This window comes from Phascolarctos cinereus, unplaced genomic scaffold (genome assembly GCF_003287225.1).
Source record: "Phascolarctos cinereus isolate Bilbo 61053 unplaced genomic scaffold, phaCin_HiC Scaffold_4;HRSCAF=312, whole genome shotgun sequence".
In the NCBI taxonomy this organism is placed as follows: Eukaryota; Metazoa; Chordata; class Mammalia; order Diprotodontia; family Phascolarctidae; genus Phascolarctos; species Phascolarctos cinereus.
In genome coordinates this window covers 502,941,816-502,956,474 of record NW_027555847.1, presented here as the reverse complement: position 1 = coordinate 502,956,474, position 14,659 = coordinate 502,941,816, and positions in this window count along the sequence as shown.

The following is a 14,659-nucleotide window of genomic DNA, read 5'->3' as shown; positions in this document are numbered from 1 at the left end:
TCTCTCTCTCTCTCTCTCTCTCTCTCTCTCTCTCTCTCTTTTTTGCTTTTTTTTTGGTGAGGCAATTGTGGTTAAGTGACTTGGCCAGGGTCACACAGCTAGGAAGCGTTATGTGTCTGAGACAGGATTTGAACTCAGGTTCTCCTGACTCCAAGACGGGAGCCCTATCCACTGTGCCACCTAGCTGCCCCAACCCCATGCTCTCAAGGCCCACAAAGAAAACTTTCCAGCCTGCAATGGGAGTGACAGTGGGGGTGGGTAACAGCTTCACTTCACTAACCTTGTTAACCAGTTAACTGTGGACTTCTAAGCAAATAGCCACTACACCTATGAATAATTGTTAATAATAAAAATGCTAACTACAGCACTTTATGGTTTGCTATGTGCTTTACATATATCATCTCATTTGAACCTCACAGCAATCCTGGGAAGTAGGTGCCATTATTATTCCCATTTTACAGATGAGACTCAGAATGAGCATGATTAAGTGACTTGTCTACAGTCACCCAGCAAATAAGAGTCTGAGATAGGATTTGAATTTGGGTCTTCCTGATTTCAAGCCCAGTAATCTATCCACTATACCATCAGCTGCTATTAGAAAATCCAGCACTGGTTGTCAGTAGGCAGAGCCAAGTAATATGGTAAATCTGAAGGTAACTTTCATTTTAGGCATAAGCAGTGGACTAAGGGAAGAAGGACATCTACTTCATTGTGAAAGCCTTTATCCCAAAAGATTGAAATAATGAACTCTGTCTCTTGTGGTGTCACTCGTACCTTTTTGAGTACGTAGAGTTTTATAGAAATCTAGCCATGCTTCAAAGACACTCAAACAAAAAAAAAACCCAAATCAGGATTTTTTTCAAGCAAACAAGAAGATCTTTCAACCAGGGCTGGTAATGCTGATATAGTCTGAAAAAAAAAGCATCGCTGATAGAACTTGAGGGAATATTGATTCTGCCCTTCCAATCTCAGACAGGGGTTTGGGGCTGGAATTCCCATCCTTCTGAATTCCATCACATAAATCAGCCCAATGCAGTGTCCAGAGCAGGCTTAAAAATGTCACGTTTATTGAAGTAACTTTAGTGGACGATGAAACCAACAATCATCTTTTTTTCAGACCTAACAATAAAAACACAAGTGGTGTATTTTTCTAATTCTTTAAAAGCACTATTATTTTTAGAAGAAAAAAAAAGGGATCTGTTGCCTGAGATCTTTTCTCCCTGCGTGCTAGGCACTGACTGCTTTTGATATGAATAGTCAGATGTATATAAAGTAAATCACAAAGTAAATCAGGAAAGGAAGAAAGAAAGAAGGAAAGAAAGAAAGAAGGAAAGAAAGAAAGAAAGAAAGAAAGAAAGAAAGAAAGAAAGAAAGAAAGAAAGAAAGAAAGAAAGAAAGAAAGAAAGAAAGACAGACAGACATAGCACCAGGAAGGAGTGAAGTGATAGTCCCACTGTATTCTTCCCTAGATTGATTCCCCTCCAAAATTTCTCTCTCTCTCTCTCTCTCTCTCTCTCTCTCTCTCTCTCTCTCTCTCTCTCTCTCACACACACACACACACACACACACACACACACACACACACACACACATATAGTTTGGGGAGGATATTGATGACAAATGGAAGCCTTTCCCACAAAGAACCATCATGACAGTGAATGGCTATGCCATACCAAGATGACTGAAGGAACTGGGATGGGAAGAAGTAAGGGGAGCACAATAGTAGTCTTCAAGTATTTGATGGGCTATAGTGGGGTGGAAGGATCAGACTTGTTCTGTTTGACCCCAAAGGGTAGAGTCAGGAACAATGAGTATAAATTGTAATTGCAGATTTAGGATAGAAGAGTTGTCCATGAGTTGTTTCTTTACCAGAATATCATCAAATAAATTATTGCAAGTTGAATTCCTCAATGGACAGAATAACCTCAAACCTAAAATCTCACCTTCTACAGGAAGCCTTCCCCAACCCCTCTTAATTCCTGTGCTTCCTTGTTAATTATTTTCTACTTATCCTGTATACAGCTTGCTTTGTACATATATATATGTCTGTATACATATTATATATATATATAAATATATATATATATATATATATATATATATATATACACACACATATATATGTATACATGTTGTATAAAGATACATTAGATTATAAGCTCCTTGAGGGCAGGGACTGTCTTTTGCTTCTTTCTGTATCCCTAGCACCTAGCACAGTGTCTGGCACATGGCAGGTGACTAATCAATGTTTATTGATTGATTAAAATACATAGCCAAGGGGGTACCCTTATAAGAGCAACCCCCAAACAGAAGCTCCCATCATTTCCAAGGTTGTCACTGTTGTTCATATTAGGAAACTTTCCATTGTCCCCATCCACAAGCAAAAGTCAAGGAGATTTCTGCTCCAAGGCCCACAGACCTTCCCCCTCTTTCATCTCCCCTAGCAATAACCTTCCCCTAACCTTCACTTCAGTCCCTCACAGAGTCACATTCACTCAGTCCAGTGCAAGCTGTTTTCAGGGTCAGCTGAGGTAACTTTCAAGAATGACCTCACATTACTCAGTTATCTTGGCATCACTTTGAAACACTGACTATTCCCTTCAACCACTCCTTTCTGTTTCTTCCCTTTCCAGTTCAAAGGCTTGACTTCTAGGTCCTGACCTTTGAGACTCCTTGTTTCTCTTGATAGTTTTTCTGGGGTCATGGCTGATTGATCCCTCTTTTTTAGTCTCCCAGGTGCATAAAGAAGTACAATACTTTTCCTTTCTCAGTCTCAGGTCCAATTCTCTTGGTTTTTAGGTCAAACTTACTCCCCTGGCTGCCACCTGACCTCTGACTTGATAGAAAATCTCTGACTACCTCCTGGTTATAGATACTCAGCTCTCCCTTCCAATTCCCTAAAATGAGTTGTCCATCTTCATCTGTGAAGTCATTCTTGCCATGTTCCTATTTGCTTAATGCCTTTTTCTCCTGCCTTATTTTAAAAAACTGCTTCCAGACTTTTTTTCTGGGCTAGCCCATCTTGTATTTTATTTAATCCCACTTTCAAGTCACAGTTTCACTAAATATTCATCAGGTCACCACAATTTCCCTGGGTTCAAATCCTTTTTGCTGTCTTAGGAAAATAATACTACCTTATTGAATCTCTTTCCTTCTTTGTTAAATGAGATGTTTGGATTTGGTGACCTCTAATGTCTCTTGGACCTCTAAATCAACGATCCAAAGATTAGGATTCAAGTCTCAGGACTAACACTTCCTCTAGTTTATATGAACAAGGACAAGTCATTTAACCTCATCAAACTCATTTTCCTTGTCTGTAAAATGGGGATGATAATACTTATACTACCTGCCTCACAGGGTCATTGGGAGGAAAACATTTTTTAAGAGACTTTGTAAATGTGAGCTATTATTATTAAAAAAGAACACAGTTCTATGTTTCCTCAAGGGCTTTCAGAGCTCTCCCCTGACTGAGCAAGGATTAAACCTGGGAGGGCATTCAATGATCCAATTCTTCATCTATAAAATTTAAATATAGGATCCAACTCAAAAGCCAGAATTGAGTCTCTGAACCTGGAAAAACACAGCCCAGTAATAATAGCTAACATTTATATAGTATTTTAAGGTTTGCAAAGCATCTCACAAATATTATCTCATTTGATCCTTACAACCACCCTGGTGTAGGTATTATTATTACTACCATTTTACGATTGAGGAAACTGAGACAGACAGGTTAAGTGATTTACTCGGAATCACAGTCAGGGAGTGGCTGAAGCTGGATTTTAAATCATCTTCCTGACTCCAGGTCAAGACTCTCTCCACTCTACCACCTAATTGCCTATGTATATCATTTATTCTTGACACTTCATCATTACTATCATGTTAATTATTATTGTTAGGATATCAAGGGAATCAATGAAAAAAATGTGAAAGAAGATGGTCTAGTCATGGCAGATCTCAAACTGTATTATAAAGTGGTAATTATCAAAACAATCTGGTGGTGAATACAAAACAATACAGTGGTGAATCAGTGAATAGATTAGGTACAAATTACATTATAGTAAATGATCATAGGAATCTAGTATATGATAGACCCAAATATCCAAGCTTTTGGAACAAAAATTCATTATTTGACAAAAACTAATAGGAAAACTGGAAAACAGTATGGCAGAAACTAGGTATAGACCAATATCTCATATCTTATACCAAGATAAGGTCAAAATGGGTACATGATTTACATATAAAGGGTGATGCCATAAGCAAATTAAGAAAACATGGAATAGTTTATCTGTCAGATTTATGGATAAGGGAAGAATTTAGGACCAAAGAAGATATAGAGAGGTCCTACAAAATGTAAAATAGATCATTTTGATTATATAAAATTAGAAAGGTTTGAACAAACAAAACAAATGCAACGAAAATTATAAGGAAAGCAGAAAATGGGGGGGCAGGATTTACAAGAAATATCTCTGATTAAGTCCCCATTTCTCAAATATATAGAGAACGGAGTCAAATTTATGAAAAATAGAAGTCATTCCCTAATTGATAAATGGTCAAAGGATATGAACAGGGAGTTTTCAGACAAGGAAATCAGAGCTGTCTATAATCATATGAAAAAATGCTCTAAATCATTATTGATTAGAGAAAAGCAAATGAAAACTACTCTGAAGTACCACCTCACAACTATCAGACTGATTAATATGACAAAAAAGGAATATATTGGATGTTGGAGGGGATGTGGGAAAACTGAGACACTAATGCACTGTTGGTGGAGTTGTGAACTGATCCAACCATTCTGGAGAGCAATTTGGAGCTATGCTCAAAGGGCTATAAAACTGTGCATACTCTTTGATTCAGCAATACTGCTGCTAGGTCTCTACCACAAAAACATGCAAAAAAAGGGAAAAGGACCTATTTGTACAAAAATATTTATAGCAGCTCTTTTTGTGGTGGCTAAGAACTGGAAATCAAAGGGATGCCCATCATTTGGGGAATGGCTAAACAAGTTGTGGTCTGTGATTGTAATAGAATATTATCATACTGCAAGAAATGACAAGCAGGGTGATTTTAGAAAAACCTGGAAAGACTTACATGAACTGATGCATAGGGAAGGGAACAGAACCATGCACATTAACAGCAACACTATATTATGAAGAACTGTGAATGACTTGGCTATTCTCAGCAATACAATGATCCAAGATAGTCCCGAAGGACTCATGATGAAGCATATTCTCTGCCTCCAGAGAAAGAACTCATATTGATTAAATAAAGACTGAAGCATGCTATTTTTCATTTTCATTTTTTCCTTTTTTTTGAGTCTTCTTGTACAAAATGACTAATATGGAAATGTTATACATAATTGCAAATATATAACCTATATCTGATCGCTTACCATCTCAGGAAGGGAAAAGGGGAGGGAGAGAGATGGGGATAGAATTTGGAACTCAACACCTTTAACAAAAACGTTTTTTTAAAAAATTACTGTCATTGTTAATATTACATAATCCCTTGGTTTCACTGAGGCTTAATGATGGACAAAGGTGATCACCTTCTACTTATCCCCTATCTTCCCAATAGTCTGAAAAGATAGCTGATCTTTCCCAGCTAGTTAATCACCCAAAACAGCCAATTAATTAAAATGACCTTTTTACTGCCTCAGAATAAAAGGAATGCTTGTCTTTAAAAAATCCATCAAGCAGCCATGGAGAGCCTGGCATCAGTCTGATCTCCCTGAAAACGGTCAGCACCTCCTGTCAACATGATGAATTTCCTGAATTTAGGATATTTTGTGGAGTTTCTTTGTGCCTTTTTCATTTCCTAATTGATTATTTCCCCTTGGTTCCTTTTTCCCCCTTCTCTTTCCAGTTAAGTTACCCCCTCTAAACTTGACCTGGTGAACAAGAAGCATTTCTTTGTCAGAGGAAGGCAAAATGTTATTGTTGGACCCTTCCTTAAGCTGAGACCTCGCAACTGACCCATAAGTTTGTGTTCCTTGCAACTTTCCCCCACAGTGGGCTGCCTGGAGTTCCTGGTGATTGTGTTCAAGAAAGCCATCAAGACAAATAATGCTGGGATTAAAAACAACAAAAATTCACTGGGGAACCTGTGGGAACAACACAGCCCCTAGACAGCATGGTGCTCAAAGCATCGAAGGGATTTTCCCACCAATGCTAGCCTGTTGGTGGCAAGACAGTTCCTCTACTAAATATGGTTTCAAAAAAAAGGAAGTATTACAGCCAGCCCCAGCCATACCCACTGATGAGCAGTTGGATATGAAAATAATTCTAATCTTAATAATAATAGTAATAGTACTAACTAACGTTGGCACTTTAAGGTTTGCAAAATGTCTTACAAAATTGTCTGGTTTGATTCTCACAAAAACCCCATAAATTAGATGCTATTATTATCCCCATTTTATAAATGAGAATATTGAGTCTGAGAGAGGTAGTGACTCGCACTGAATCATATAGCTAGAGCTTAATGCAAGATTAGGGGACAGTTAGGTGGCACAGAGGATAGAATGCTGGCCCTGGAGTCAGGAGGACCTGAGTTCAAATCTGACCTCAGACCAAACACTTGACACTTACTAGCTGTGTGACCCTGGGCAAGTCACTTAACCCCATTGCCCCCCAAAAAAAAAGTGAGTTTCCCCTTACTGGTGGTTATGTAAAAAAAAAAAAATCAAACAACTGATATGGTTATGAACTAGACAGCCTTTGAGCACCCCCTCCTCCTCCAGCACTGAAATTCTGTGAAAGCATTATGTATATGAAAAGTGTGGACATTACCATCTTCATCATGACTACCATCATTATAATTCATAAGATTCAAAACCTACTGTCTGTTACAAATGAACAACCACCCAAAGACTGATCAATATATATTGTATATATGATATAAAAATATAATTATAAAGATATACATATATTCACATGTGTCTATACAAATATATGTGTGTATGATATACAAACATACAGTTATCCTTTTTGCATCATGAGGGTTAGCGATGCAACACTCCCGAGATCTGAAAAAATCCACATAAAAATTTTTGGTCCTCCCTTTGTACCAGAGAAGAAGTCTGAATTTTTTCCTTTATGGGATATTTACAATATCTTATTGCAAAATTTGGGTTAAGTATTTGGTCATAGGCTCTGTGTTACCTGCTAGCCTTCACATGTCATCTACAGCTTCTGTAAAATTCCCAAACAATTCCCATTTCATTTCTTATGCTACCCTGTGATTTATGGAAACCACAATGGAGACAGTTGTCATGAGGAAGGCACAGCTGTATAAAGATATACATGAATATTTTATATATTAATTAATTATATGTTATAATTATATAATATAATACATATGTAATATACTGTATAATGTGGTTATACAATACATTAATTCATATAATTAATGTACTATATTAATTAATATATTATGTACTGATCTCTAGTAGACAGCAAGATCTGAATCTTATGAATTATGATGATGGTGGTGATGAAGACGGTAATGTCAGTACTTTGCATTCACATTGAATTTCACACATATTTATAAACATGTACAGTATTTGCATTTGCTCAGAATTTCACATGTATTTATAAGTATGTATATATGTCTACAAATATATATTTCTGATTTACATTTATTTCCTTGCTGGTCTCAGGAAACTAAGGCACTTCATTACTTTGGCCCTCTGCCTCAAATAAAGGAAAACCTTCTTCATTCCTGGCAGCTGAAACAATACAGCCAAAGGAAGGAGTCTTTTTCCCTGAGAGATCTGGAGGTCACACTACTGAATTTAAGATCAGCTTGCTATAGTCTCCTTTCTCAAGTGCTTAACACCACAAACTCCATACCCATCTGGTTTTCTAATGTGATTTTTCCTGTATTAGAGATGATTACCTCACTTTTTCCACTTACTTGACTATTACCAAACCAAATGGTCTTTCAACAATTATGACAAAATGAGGTCCAAGCAGTTTTGAAGGTTTTGTTCAGTTATTACAAGCAAATTCTCTCTGCCACACCACAGGGATGGCAAGATCTCTAGAAATTAGCTCAACTGATGCCACTCGGTTTGGGGAAATTTTACCATCTTGTGGCAGTGTGTCTTCTTTGTTCATGTCATTGAGGCAGAGATTGTTTTCACTCTTGCCTGTGTATTCCCAATGTCTAGAGTGTCTGGTACGTAGCAGGTATTTAATCAGCGTTTTTGGATTGACTTATCCATTTGTTCTTAGGTAACTAAGGAGAATGCTCACTCAGTGCCATGCTTCTGGGAGAAAAAATGAATGTTAACCTACTCCAAGAGCAGTATTTTATTAAAGATTAGAAATTCTATCTTTTATTCAGAACATTATCATGGACCTTCAGTCATCATTCAGCAGTACAAGTTTCCCTAATAATAGGATAACACTTCGGATGTGTCTTTTGGGGGAAAACAGAGGAGGTGACACTTTTTAGATCCACTGGTTAATCTTTTTTTTTTTTGCTAGACCATGGGGTTAAGTGACTTGCTCAGGGTCATACAGCTAATGCATGTTATCTGTCTGAGGCTGGATTTTTTTCTCAGGTCCTCCCAACTCCAGGGCCAGTGCTCTATCCACTGCACCACCTAGCTGCCCCTAGTTGATCTTTTCTTGGCTATTCCACAGACATAGCTAGACATTTTGAACATCTTGTTAAAGCAAGACTCTGAGTTTTCTTCAGTTTGCTACCTTGCAACCAAATCTAACTCTGTCATACCTGCTTTCTACCTCAGTTTCCCCATCTGTAAAAATGAAGTAGCTACTTTCTTTTTATTGTTAGATTTAAGGTTAATCCAAATTTACTGAGCAGTAAATTAGACTCAAAGAAGGAGGAAGGTCTGCATGTTCTTTCTTGAAGCCCTTGTGGGTCTGTTTGTAGGTATAGGGGATATAATTCAATTGAATGCAACAAATAGTTATTGTTCTGTCTAATATTCAACACTGTAGGGGGCAGCTAGGTGGCGCAGTGGATAGAGCACTGGCCTTGGATTCAGGAGGACCTGAGTTCAAATGTGATCTCAGACACATAACATGTACTAGCTGTATGATCCTGGGCAAGTCACTTAACCCCGTTGCCTAGCCAAAAAAAAAAAAACACTGTGGTGGACTCTGGGCACACCAAGATTAAGAAGAGCGTAGTCCCTTCCCTCAATTAGCATGATGCATGGTGGAGATGATTAGGCAAAAGAGAGGTCCAAAGTGCTCTAGGAAAATCTGAGAAAGAAGAAATCACTTCAGCAAGTTGGGGAAGTGAGGAAAAGCACTTGAAGGAGGGAGCACCTGACCCCAAAAGGAGAGGATTTCAACAGGTGGGTGTGTAGGGGCTGTGCATTCCAGGCACCGAGCAGTCCATGTGACGGCATGGAAGTAGGAGCATGAAGGATGAGCCTGGGGAACAGCCAACAATCAATTGACTGTGGCTAGAACACAGAATGTACGAAAGAAGAGTAGAGTAAAATGAGTCTGGGAAAGTAGGAAGAAGCCCAATTGTGGAGAGCTTCAAATGACCAGCTGAAGGGTCTAGAGTTTCTCCTATAGGCAATAGGGAGCTACTGATGATACTAGAGCAAAGGAGAGACATGATCAGGTCTATACATTAGGAAGATGATTTTTTTTTTTGGTGAAGCAATTGGGGTTAAGTGACTTGCCCAGGGTCAGCAGCTAGTGAGTATCATGTGTCTGAGGTCAGATTTGAACTCAGGTCCTCCTGATTCCAAGGCCGATGCTCTGTCCACTGCATCACCTACTGTCCCAGGAAGATGATTTTTGACAGCCGTATGAAGGACAGATTTAAGAGGGGAAACTGGAGGTGGGGAGACCAGCGAGGAGGTTATTAAAATAGTGTGGGTTAGAGATAATTAGGGCTGAAACTAAGAGCATGGCAGAGTGAATTAGGAGGAAAGGACTGGCGCCAAAAGTCTTGTGGATTGGAGGAGGGAAAGACCTGACTTCTTTACAAATCTAGTAGAAAGGGAAATCGAGAAAATATAAACACAGAGAAGATTACATAAAAGACTAGAAAAAGAAAGAGATGAACTGGGTTTGTTATTTCACATTTCTTTCAATGACCCTGATACTTCCTGGTGAATGTGGGACACAATATTTTCATGGAATCAGGTTTTTTTCCCAGCAGAGGAAACCCTGAGCTGCCCTTTCCATCTTGAATATAATATGTGTATGTATATATAAAATCTCAGTCCTTCTTTAAACATTCAGACAAATTTCCTGAAAAGTAATGGAGCCGCAGATGACGGAACTTAAAAGCTTAGGAATCAAGAGTGGGCCTGGACTGCTAGAGTAGCCTAGGGCAATAAGAGTATCAGAAAAAAGCTGTGTGAGTCCTCAGGGTATATCTGAGACCTTTAGTGAAAATGATGCTTGGAAAACTCATCACCTTTCTAGACTCTATGTCCTAGTTGGTAATTCCTGCTCCTTTCTCTTAGCCCAATTGCTGTGGCGTCCTGGTAACATGCCATTCTCAGGAGGCCTTGTGCCCTATCACTTTTCATCACCAGGGAGCTTATTTTTATTTTTGGATAATGAGAATCCATTCTGAAGCCCCTCTACCTTAGTCAGGACTCACATATTGAATAGTGGGATTGCAAAGAAGGTTGGGAAATAGCTGAAAGATCTCCAGATTAGTAGAGGTGGAAATAAAAATATATACTTAGAAACAATATGTTTTCCTTGCAGACAACACTCAAGAAATTCTTTTTTTTTTCCAGTCAAAGACAAGGCTTATTAGAACATCCATCATATTGGGCAGACTCTTGAGGAGTCTGAATGTTAGTGAGCTAGATTTTAGGGCTGGATTTTAAGAATCTGAGCCCGTGGCTGGATTTTAAGAACCTCAGCCGAGAAATTCTCATCTAGTCCACTATTTGATTTCTTGGTTGAAAAGTACCTCCCAGTTGGCCCTGCATTAAACATGTGCAAAGTATTGACATTCATAACTATCATCATATACAAATAAATATATGTGTGTATATGTGTACACATGTATGTGTATAAATTATACGAAACATGTAACTATAAAATATACATATATTATTGGGTTTTGTTGGTCAGTCATTTTAGTCGCATCCAACTCTTTTTGACCCCATTTGGGGTTTTCTTGGCAAGGATACTGGAGTGACTTGCCATTTCCTTCTCTAGCTCATTTTACAGATAAGAAAACTGAGGCAAGTAGGGTTAAGTGACTGGCCCAGGGTCACATAGCTAGTAAATGTCAAAGGCCAGATCTGAACTCAGGAAGATGAGTCTTCCTGACTTCAGTCCTGGAACTCTATCCACTGTGCCACCTAGCTGCCCCATACATATATATATATATATATATATATATATAATATATATATTATAATATATATATATATATATATATATATATATATATAAACATGCATGTATAAATACTTGTTTTATATGTATATATACATGATACATAAATATATAAATATATGCATATACATGTATGTATTAGATATTATTATACATTATATCCTAATCTCTAGTAGAGAAGAAGATTTGAATTTTATGAACTACAATGATGATGATGAAAATGTGTCAGCACCTTGCAATGCTGTCACAGAATTTCATATATATTTATAAACTTGTATATGTTCATATGTCTATATATATATTTATGATTTACATTTATGTCATTGCTGCTCTTAGGAAATTAAAATACTTCATTACTTAGGCCCTCTGAAAAAAAATAAAAGAAAACATGAAATATCTCATCAGAAAAACAACTGACCTAGAAAATAGATCAAAGAAAGACAATTTAAGAATTATTGGAATTCCTGAAAACCAGGGGTAAAAAAGAGACATTATATTTCAAGAAATTATAAAGGAAAACTGTCTTAATATCTTAGATCCAGAGAGTAAAGTAGAAATTGAAAGAATTCCTCAATCGCCTCCTGAATGAAAACTCCTAGAAATATTATAGCCAAATTCAAGAGCTCCCAGGTTAAGGAAAAAAATATTGCAAGTAGCCTGAAAGAAACAATTCAAATATCGTGGAGCCACAGTCAAGATTACTGCAGATTTAACAGCTTCATGTTAAAGGGGTGGAATATGATATTCCAGAAGGCAAAGGATCAAAGATTACAACAAAAAATAACCTAACCAGCAAAACTAAGTATAATCCTTCAGAGGGAAAATGGAAATTTAATGAAGTAGAGGACTTTCACGTGGTCCTGATGAAAAGACTTGAGCTGAATATAAAATCTGACATTCAACAAAAGGATCAAGAGAAGCATAAAAAGTAATCATTAAAGAGAAATTATGAGAGATTTAATAAGGTGAAACTGTTTATATTCCTCTATGTGGAAATATGCTAAGTATACTCCTAAGAACTTTATCATTATTAGAGCAGTTAGAAGGAGTCTACATAGACAGAGGGTGTGGCTATGAGTTCATTTTATTGGAATGATCTCCAAAAAAAAGAAAATGAAAGAGTAAGAAAGAGGGATGTGCCAAAGGGAGGAGAGGGAGAATAGGAAAAAATATCCTCACTCTCATTGGAATTAGCTCAAAGAGGGAAGGATATATAGGTACACACTCAGTTGAGCATAGAAATCTATCTTACACAACAAGGAAGTAGAAGAGGAAGGGGATAAGAGAAAAGGGGACATGATATTAAGGAGGGTGGATTAAGGGAGGTAGTGGTCAAAAGCAAAACAGATTTTTGAAGTGGGACAGGGTGAAAAGAAAAGGAAAAACAAAAATAGGATAGAGGGAAATACATAATTAGTAATCCTAACTGTGAATGTGAATGGGATCAACTCATCCATAAAAGTGAAGCAGAGAGCAGAATGAATTACAAACCAGAATCCAATAATATATTGTTTACAACCCCCTTGAAACAGAAAGCCATGTTCAGAGTTTTAAAAAAGGACTAGAACTAAATCTATTATGCTTCAGCTGAGATTAAAAAAATAAAAGACAAGAGTAACAATCACGATCTCAGACCCCAAAAAAGGCAAAAAATAACCTAATTAAAAGAGCTAAAGAGGGAAATTACATTTTGCTAAAAGGTACCATAGATGATAAAATAATATAAAAAAGATTTTATAGCAAGTTTCTCTGATAAATACTTCACTTCTCAAACATAGAGGGAACTGGGTCAAATTTATAACAATAACAACCATTTCCAAATCGAGGATATGAACAGGCAGTTTTCAGAAGAAGATGTCAATGTTATTATCTATATTTATATTAAAAGATGCTCTAATTCTCTATTGATTAGAGAAATACAAATTAAAATACCACCTCACACCTATTAGATTGGCCAACATGACAAACAAAAATGACAAGTGTTGGATAGGATGCAGAAAAATAGTGACATTAGTGTACGGTTGGTGGAGTTGTAAACTGATCCAGCCATTCTGGAGAACAATTTGGAACTATGCCCAACGTGCTATACAACCTTTTGGTCCAGCAATATCACTAACAGGTCTGTATCCAAAGAGATTTTAAAAAAAAAAAAAAGGAAAAGACCGATATGTACAAAAATATTTGTAGCAAGTCTTTTTGTGGTGGCAAAGAATTTAAAATTGAGGAAATGTCCATCAATTGAGGAAAGGTTCTAGAAAGCATAGAAATAATGGAGCCTTTCTTAAAATGATGAGTAGTATCTATCTAAAACTAATAGCAAGCATTATCTGTAATGAGGATAAGCTTGAAACCTCCCCAATGAGATCAGAGATGAAGCAAGGATGTCCATTATCACCATTGTTATTCAATATTGCACTAAAATGCTAGCTATAGCAATGAAATAAGAAAAATAAATTAAAGTAATAAAAACAGGCAACAAGGAAACAAAATGATTAACCTTTGCAGATGATATGATAATATACTTAGAGAACCCCAGAGAAGTGACTAAAAACCAGTTGAAACAATTAACTACTTTAGCAAAGTTGCAGGATATGCAATAAACCCACATAAATCATTAACATTTATATATGCTACAAAAAAAAACCAGCAGCAAGAGAAAGACAAATTCCATTTTAAATAACTAGAGACAATACAAAATACTTTGGCATCTACCTGGCAGGACAAACCCAGGAATTATATAAACACAATTGCAAAACAGTTTTCACAAAAAATAAAAACAGATCTAAACAACTGAAGAAATATTAATTGCTCATAGCTAAGCCAATATAATAAAAATGACAATTCTACCTAAGTTAATTTACTTATTCAGTGCCATGCCAATCAAACTATTAAAGAATTATTTTATAGAGCTAGAAAAAAATAATAACAAAATTCATCTGGGAGAACAAAAAGTCAAGAATATCAAATGTGAAAAAAAATGTGAAGAAAGGTGGCCTTTCCATATTTCAAATCATATTACAAAACATTAATTATCAAAACAGTCTGATACTGGATAAGAAAATAGGGTGGTGGATCAATGGAATAGATTAGGTACACAATGCACAGGAGTAAACGACCGTAGTAACCTAGCCTTTGATAAACCCAAATATCCAAACTTATATGTTAAGAATTCACTGTTTGACAAAATTTGCTGACAAAAATTGCTAGGAAAACTGGAAAGCATTTTGGCAGAAACTAGGCATAAACCAACATTTCACACCATACACCAAGATACAGTCAAAATGGATAAATGATTTAGATGC